The following is an 8,372-nucleotide window of genomic DNA, read 5'->3' as shown; positions in this document are numbered from 1 at the left end:
AAAGTTTTCGTATTCATTAGCATATTAATTTTTCAATCCATAAGTTAAGATCGATGTTTAACAACGGCGATTTTTTTGACTAACTTAAAGGATCGATCTGGCAAAATCGATTTTATTTCAATCTGCTCACCTGTATTGGGGACTAGAAAGATTGTGGTGTGAAGTTATGGACGCATGATGAACAAAAGTTGGTCGCATTCGATCTTTCAGGATCGATGTTTGACAGCACCGATTTTTTTTAATTGAAGGGATCGATCTGGCAAATTCGATTCTATTTGAACCTGCTCATCATTGTTGCGGACTAGAAAGATTGTGGTGTGACGAAATGGTCGCTTGATGAACGAAAGTTTTCGTAAATTTAACTTATTTAGTGTACAGTGCACGAATGTTATCGTTGGTAACTACATCATTTTTCGTGAATGAAACGAAATGTTTCGTTTATTTTAATAAACATTTATGTATATTACGAACGATTTTGTTGGTTTGTTCGAATTCTTTTCGTTCATCTTAGAAAAGTTTTCGTATTTATTATCGTCTTATTTTTTCATTCGATCTTTTGGGATCGATGTTTGACAACACCGATTTCTTTTCAATTAAAGAAATAGATCCGGCAAAATCGATTTTATTGTGGTATGTTGAAATGGCCGCTTGATAAACGAAAATTTTCGTAAATTTTACTTATTTAGTGTATATTGCACGAATGTCGTCGTTAAAAACGTCACTATTTTCGGTGAATGAAATGAAATGTTTTGTTTATTTCAATAAATGTTTGTGTATATTACGAACAATTTCGTTGGTCGCGCGAATTCATTTCGTTCATCTAAGAGAATTTTTCGTATTTAATAGCATATTATTTTGACATTGCTCCTGCAGAGAAAAACTCAAACTTATTCATACAAAACCAACGAGCAGTTCGCGATGGCTCAACTGAATCCATACTGCTTCGGATTCTGGATCAAATGGAAGCGAAAGAGGTTCAGGAAATCTTCATGAATCCGGCGGACCCAGATACGGCTACTAAATAGTCAGACCGAGACCGTCGTGATGATCAACAATTATCTGACGTATAGCGACAATGACTCCATATTCTACCTCTATTTTATTCATTTCGTTTATTTGATAGGCACAAATGCGTTAGCTTGGCGGTGCCAAATGCTTATGTTTTTACATTTTGGATATCTCAAAACTAGGAGGTTACAATGTTGAAATATTTTTTTTACAAAGGAAAAAAAAAGTTTACAGCTATCTTAAGACTAGAAATAAGATTCAATATACAAGAGAGGGCCAAAATTCTACCTCTATTGAAGCTCCTTTGACGTTCGCGGTTTGACGAATGGTGTTCGTAAATATTACAAAGACTTTCGTATAGACCAGCAAACAATTCGTTTGCCTAATGAAGCCATTTCGTAATAAGCCAACGAAAGTTGTTTCGTGGTTTTCACGAAAAACTCATAATAAAAAATAAGTGTTTCAATAGAACCACGAACGATTCATCATATGTACGAAAAATTCGTATATTTTATGAAAATTTTCTGTACGAAACTAATTTCTAGCGATTTACGAATATATTTTATCAGTGCATGGCTTTTATAATTATATTCAATTTCCCTGCAGTAACGCCCGCATAAAGCTTTCATTATTTCATTGTTTTTGTTTTGTGAACATCAGTCACGGTTTCCGCCAAGTTATATCTAATTTAATTCTCAGTACGCGAACTAATTCACAACTGTATGAACATTATGCATTAAACCAAAGGTTGACTCGTGATTTTTTCATAGATATAGAAACATTAGTTCACAAAATCAAAATATTCTGTCTATTTTTTCGTGAACTATTTCACGAAATTCGGAATTTTATTCATGAATCCACTCAATCCTCGTAAACTAATTCATGATCCCTAATATATTAGACACGATCCGTATTCGTGAAATAGTTCACGAAATCATGAAATATTATTCATGTATTCGTGAACTGATTCACGATACATAGCATAATAGTCACAACTTATCATTCGTTTTCGCGACAAAGTTAACGAAAGCATAAAATATTCATGTATTCGTGAACTGGTTCATGATTCCTAGTACATGATTTACAATCTATCTAATATCTATTTGCGTGCTTGTCATATTTAGAAGATATCCCTAATCATTTACAATTTCTAGCAAAGTGGTAATGAATTTTTTACGTGAACTCTTTCGCAAAATTTAGAGTATTATTCATGGAATCATTTTTGTTCCATGCACTTTTTCATGAGATACCCAGCTGCCAGCGACCAATAACAGGTAGGAGCAGTAGATATACAAAACTATTACGACCTCGAACCTCGTTATTCATGTGACAAATTTTATTGTGATGTCCGGACAGAAAACAAAAACCGCACCGAGAACCCCAAATAGTGTGCGTGATATAGTTCATAGAACCAGATATCGCCAATGAGTTTTATTTTTTGATCCAGTTCATATTGTCACGTTAAACCGAGTAAAAAAACCGTAAATAACCAAAAAATAATAGATCACGATAAGACAAAGAGAATTTACGAATACCATGATAAAACTGCTGATTCCATTAACATTAGTGACATTACTTTTTGAACGTAAGCTCTAAAATAAAACATCATGATAACATGAACAGAAATTACGAAAATCGTGGCTAAGATCCTGAAATCATGAACATGAATTGCTCTATTCATGACTAAAATATCACGATAACATGAACAGAAGTTACAAAAATCGCGACTAAAATCCTGAAACCATGAACGCAAATCACACAACTAATGACAAAAATATTTAAAATCGTGACAAAGATCCTGAAATCATGAACATGAATCACTCTACACCTGACTAAAATATCACGATAACGTGAATAGAAATTACGAACATCGCGACTAAGATCTTCAAATCATGCACTTTAATTCCGCTAACGTCATTAGAATTCACAAGAATCGCGAATAAGCTCTTGCAATCATGAACAACGTTTGACTGTCGACTGTGTATTCCCAAATCATGAACAAGAATCACAACAAAAACTAAAAATGTCAAGGGAACAACAACAGTAACCCAACCAAATATTCTAATGTAACGCCATGTATATATTCGGGGCGAACTAGTTTTCAGAAAACACAAATATTTTCTTGAATTCGAGGTTTATTATTCATAATTTCGGGAACTTGGCCACGGTTTTCGTAAATCGTTCAGGTCACGAAATCGTCACCTTTTATTCACGAATTTATGAACGGATTTTTCGCTGTGCGGTTATCCTCTACGGTCAAGAAACCTGGAGCATGCTGGTGGGAGACCACCACGAATTGCAACGGTAGCTTGAAGAACCACCCATTGTTCGCTCAGCGAAATTTGGGCGGCTGCGGTGGGCTGGGCATGTCGTCAGAATGGTGAACAACACGGTCTAATTGTTCTAGAAACTAATCCGACAGCTACAAGGAGGAGAGATCTGTCAAGATGAAGGAGACCTGAGGAGTCGTAGTGCCCTGAGAGGCAACAAACAGCCGTAGACAGATTGAACTGGAGATGACTTCTTGGTACAGCAAATGGCAACATGGCTTTAGACTGATTGGTATGTAAAGTATTTAAGCGAAAGTTTAGCAACAAGTGTTCCAACATAAAAAAAACCGTTTTAATTCACCTAGTGGTGCAATTTCGCCTTTCTCATTTAACCAAACTACGATTCCATGACTGGTTATGTTTAATATAATGGTGGAAATGTCTATTAAATATTCAGTGCGATTTGCACATACGTACAATGAATCGACAGCTACGAACTTGAGTCGCTATATGTCGACGCTGAAACGTTAAGAAATTTTAAATTAGTTTCTTAACTCAAAATCATTTGAAACCAAATTTTGCACTGGTTTTTCAGACCCACTAGGAAAATTTATTCTAGAGGAATTAGAAAATTTTATTCGCATAGAGGGGTACTTGATGAGGGAAGGGAGGTTTGGGGAAGAGGGGTGAGTTATGTGGGGGGAGGGCCTCACCGTTTCCTTCTAACTACGACCCTGTTAAAATACAGAAAACCTATGTAAGTCAAAAAAAATGGCCGGGATTAAGTTCACGATGTTCAGAGTGATTGCATAACCTTTCTGTAGGAGAAAGGCAAAACATCTTCTGACATAATCATTATAGTGATAAATTCTCTTAGAAATTATAATGGAAAATCAACTCTTCAAAAAAGTAGTAATAGACTTGATGTTTTCAGCAACGTTACATGAAATTTCATTTAAAACGTCTTTATTGAAGATATGATAACTCTATGTGTGTAGCATATCGAGATATAATACTATATTTACGAAATTATTCTTAAATCCAGTTTTCTTCAATATTACTGTAAGCTTCAAAGACACATGGCTTGGATAAAATGTTTATTTTATTGTTTATAAACAGCAGAAGAGGTTGATCATATACAGAAATATCAAAATAACTTGTGTTGATGGTTCACTTTCGCAAATATACTAATATATCTCAATACCCTAAATATATAGAGCATTCGTGTCTTCAGCCACGTTATTTTTAATAAAATTCTCGAAAACTTTACTGAAGACATCAAGTTTTTCGAGACTACTTTATTTTATATTGACATGATTTGACATCACTAAGAGATCAGTTACAACATCCCATTCCCACAATTTACCAAAAGCCCCCATGGTGTTTAAAAAAATAATTTCTCAATGTAACGATCAAACTTCAAAAATAATAAACTAATGAACTTCAAAAATAATTATTTAAATATCAAACAAAAATTTTTTTTTTTAATTGAGCTGGTCACCTCCAGTATTTTTTTTTTCAATTCAATTAATTTTTATTTGGGGGGGGGGGGTGTGGTTCACTCCGTCACACGAAAGAAATATCTGAATCGATCACTACAGTATTTCTGGTTACGAAATGTCCATCAGCCTGGAGCTGGAAATTCAAATCACATTCTGGAAGAAACTAATATTTTCACATTGACTCATCATTCCATTGTTTCCGTTGACAATAGCACCATTGCTCCTGTGACGTTTTGCATATGAGGTTATAATAATTTAAATAGCACCGGGCCAATTAGCCATAGCATAGTTAAAAGCGGGCTTCGGGAGGTTAGTAAATCTATTCAGTTGGATAAGCTGTTTTGAATTGAGTTTTAATAGTTCTGAAAGCTGTTATATAGCGAATTTTGACTTGTGGAATGTAGTTTGTGGGCGACAAGGGTTCCAGTCAATTCAAATCGGTTTTAACTACGTCAGTTGGAGCAACCACAAACTGAAAGAATGTTTGATTATTAAACTTTGTTATTCTTCTAGACAATACCGACCAAATCGCCAGCGAAATGTTATTGTTTTCAGTGATTGCAGTCTGTCTGACTTTGCTCGATCTGATTTCTACCAGGTCCGCTAACAACTCAGGTAATACCTATGTTACATCTTGTGAATTAAGATCATCATAAAATTAGGCCCGTTTTTTCCAGCCGATTGTGAACTCGAGGAAATTTTTTATCCGTGCGGTAACTGTTATGAGGACTTTTGCGGAAGAAAATATGCTACCTGCTACATGTGCAATCCAGGGTGCTTTTGTCAACAGGGATACGTCCGAAGAGAGGAGAATGGACAATGTATTAAAATTGAGGAATGCCGACTGACTTAATTTGTATCTATGCAATAGAAGAATTCTAAATATAGATTGAAGACATTGTCTCCATTTGAGTTTGAGTTGACAATACAGCATTTATTGGATGTTTTATAAAATGGGTTCCTTCCAAGTAGCATTCCTAGTTTTATAGCACACTACAAGTGCATTCTAAGTTTTAAGAAGGGCTTCAAGAGTACCATAAAACCTCAATTATTACTGGGGCTTTCTATCATAACCGGCTTCTATCCACTTTCCGTTCGTCTACGGCTTGCCTAATAAAAGCATATCCACCATGCGCCATGCAAAACTTATAACAGTACAATAAAAATAAAATGATTTTTAACGAATATCAATATGGCTCCAATGGTTTTCACGTAGAAGGATCGGAAAACTTCCTCCCATCGTCCAGATTGTCGTGTCTTCACCTAACAGCACGGCACGTACCCGGAACGATGCAGCAAATCGAACATCTGAGTAAACAGTACAACCGATTCCGATGTAGCATAACCGGAAGGAAACGATAGGGGCGGAAGAACATGGTGAAAATTAGCAAACACAAATTCGCGACACCCACAATATAACCCAACAACCGTTGTTCTACAGTGTAATGTGAAATTCATGCCGCGCGATGTGCGGCACTACAGACTGCTGCATGGTGGGTGGCAATTTTAGGGAGCAAAGGAAGATGCCTCCGGCAACGTGAGCTAATTCGCGCACGTTTCCTGGTGGATGCGTCCCCGTCTACTGCTCAATGTGACCCGCCGAAATTGAGAACGACGCAAAAGTTTTATCGGTCCAACATTGTAGTACCTAGTACCTAAACTCTCTCGCGCGTATCGGTACAATGAATATCCATTTTAGGGGGGGGGGGGGGTGGTCGGAAGTGTGATAATAATACCGCTCTACAAGTCTGGATCTATGGACTTGGATTGTGATAACGATGCGGTTTTGTGAGAAACGAAACACCTCTAGGTGTGCTGCAAACGTTCCAGACGAACTGTGCCCGATTAGAGATGTGGGAAGTAGTGTCACTTGCAGGACGGTGTGGGAAGTATTTAAGTGTAGCAGTGATTGCGGAAATGTTCGTGTTGTCCTTAATAAGGTTCATTGGCTAGAGTGTAAAAAGATGATTTTGGTTCGTTCTGTGACGCTACTGTAAAGAGAATGAATATTTTTCATCATCAAATTCATGTTCACGCTAAGGGCACATTAAAATAATTGGCCAATTAGGATTGTAGATTCTGGTGTTGGCAGGTTACTAACAGAGCCGCGCCAGGTGCTAGGACTTGCATTATTGTCTTTCAGATAAACAAAGGTGTGTACGGAAATAAATTTGTATCACCAGAAAAGGTTCGTAAAAACCTATACATTAAAAGATCGTTTTCAAACTTTGAGTGATAACAAATATATTATTAAACTTTTTCCATGTATGTTTTATTCAACATAATGGCCCTATCTAAATCCACGTATCTTCCTATTAACACTGCTCCTTTCTGCTTCCGATTTGACTTCCTTGGGATATTTTCAGAGTACCTGATTCATAATGACGCAATATTTCTGAATTGGCCGCAATTCCAGCGCGTTCTGGATTAATAAGATCCTTCGGTATGAAATTGACCTCCGTAGCCTTGTGCCACATCTTTCGAGTATCAGTCAGAAAATCGTAGGACAATCGTGAGACCTCAAGTACACTTGCCCATTAGCTGTTTCAGTTGTTACAAACAGGGTGCTGCGCTTTCCACACGAGCAAATTGACTGCCAAATAAGTTGTTTTTTTAGCATTCCTCTGCTCTCTAGCTAGGGATATCGAACTTATGGCGATGCTACCAGGAAATCTGCTGTCACATAAGTCTCGTCATTCATGACGAGACAGTGCGATTTCGTCAACAGCTTCAGCGCAATGATTTCCCCACAGTATTCTGCCGTTCATCGCGATTCGGTGGCTTTTGGACTTTTTACGTGTGTAGTCCTTCACGTGTATTGCATATTGCACACAAATTTTGCAATGAAGCTTTTTCGCCACGTCTCTCACTGAACTATGGCAATTGCTGTTGAAATCTTCGGCATTTGGGACCTAGAATATCTGTGCAAATTCTTAGCTCGATCCGTGAAACTATATTTTTGCGCTCACTGTTTAAAGTTTACATGGGATTTTATATGGGAAAACTAACTTTCATAAAATAATTCCTCCTGGAGTCACTTATTGATTCCTAAAAATAAACGGTTATGTGGCTTTTGTAGGAAATTTAACAAAGAAACAATGTCTCAAAAACTACGAAACGATCTGAAGCTTGAGAAAAAAGTTATTAGGCTGAAACCAATTGATGCTCTGACGATTGATAAAATATTCATTTTATCTAGAACCACTGCTGTACGTTGTCCAATTATATGCAATTTTGATTTGATCTTCTCTTAATGTGTCCAAATCATTTATCTATACTGTTTGGCCACTTCGCAAGAGTTTTGAGGAATAAATTGAGTCTTAGTTTATACATAATAAGAGAAAGTTACAGATTTTGTATATAATTCGACCGTCAGCAGCAGTGATGCTATGAAAAGTAAAATTTTTATTAACCTTCAGGGCATCAATCGGTTTTTGCTTAATAACTTTTTCCACAAGCATCAGATCGTTTCGTGGTCTTCTGGACTTTGTTTCCTTGACAAATTTCCTATAAAAATCAGACATCTATTTATTTTTAGGAGGTAACGGGCGACTCTTGAAAGAATTAATTTGTAAAAGACGTTTTCCCCATA

The 8,372-nt window shown here is 36.5% G+C and overlaps 1 long non-coding RNA gene across 1 annotated transcript; it reads left to right on the top strand.

Annotated features, from left to right (window-relative positions):
• Positions 1–5,192: 5,192 nt before the first annotated feature.
• LOC131685086 (uncharacterized) lies at positions 5,193–5,796 on the top strand. The gene is made up of 3 exons (XR_009304734.1): positions 5,193–5,231; positions 5,294–5,395; positions 5,458–5,796. It is a non-coding gene; the product is annotated as an uncharacterized LOC131685086 (long non-coding RNA).
• The last annotated feature ends 2,576 nt before the right edge of the window (positions 5,797–8,372 follow it).

Source organism: Topomyia yanbarensis, chromosome 2 (assembly GCF_030247195.1).
Source record: "Topomyia yanbarensis strain Yona2022 chromosome 2, ASM3024719v1, whole genome shotgun sequence".
In the NCBI taxonomy this organism is placed as follows: Eukaryota; Metazoa; Arthropoda; class Insecta; order Diptera; family Culicidae; genus Topomyia; species Topomyia yanbarensis.
This window is presented reverse-complemented; position numbering and strand designations above follow the sequence as displayed.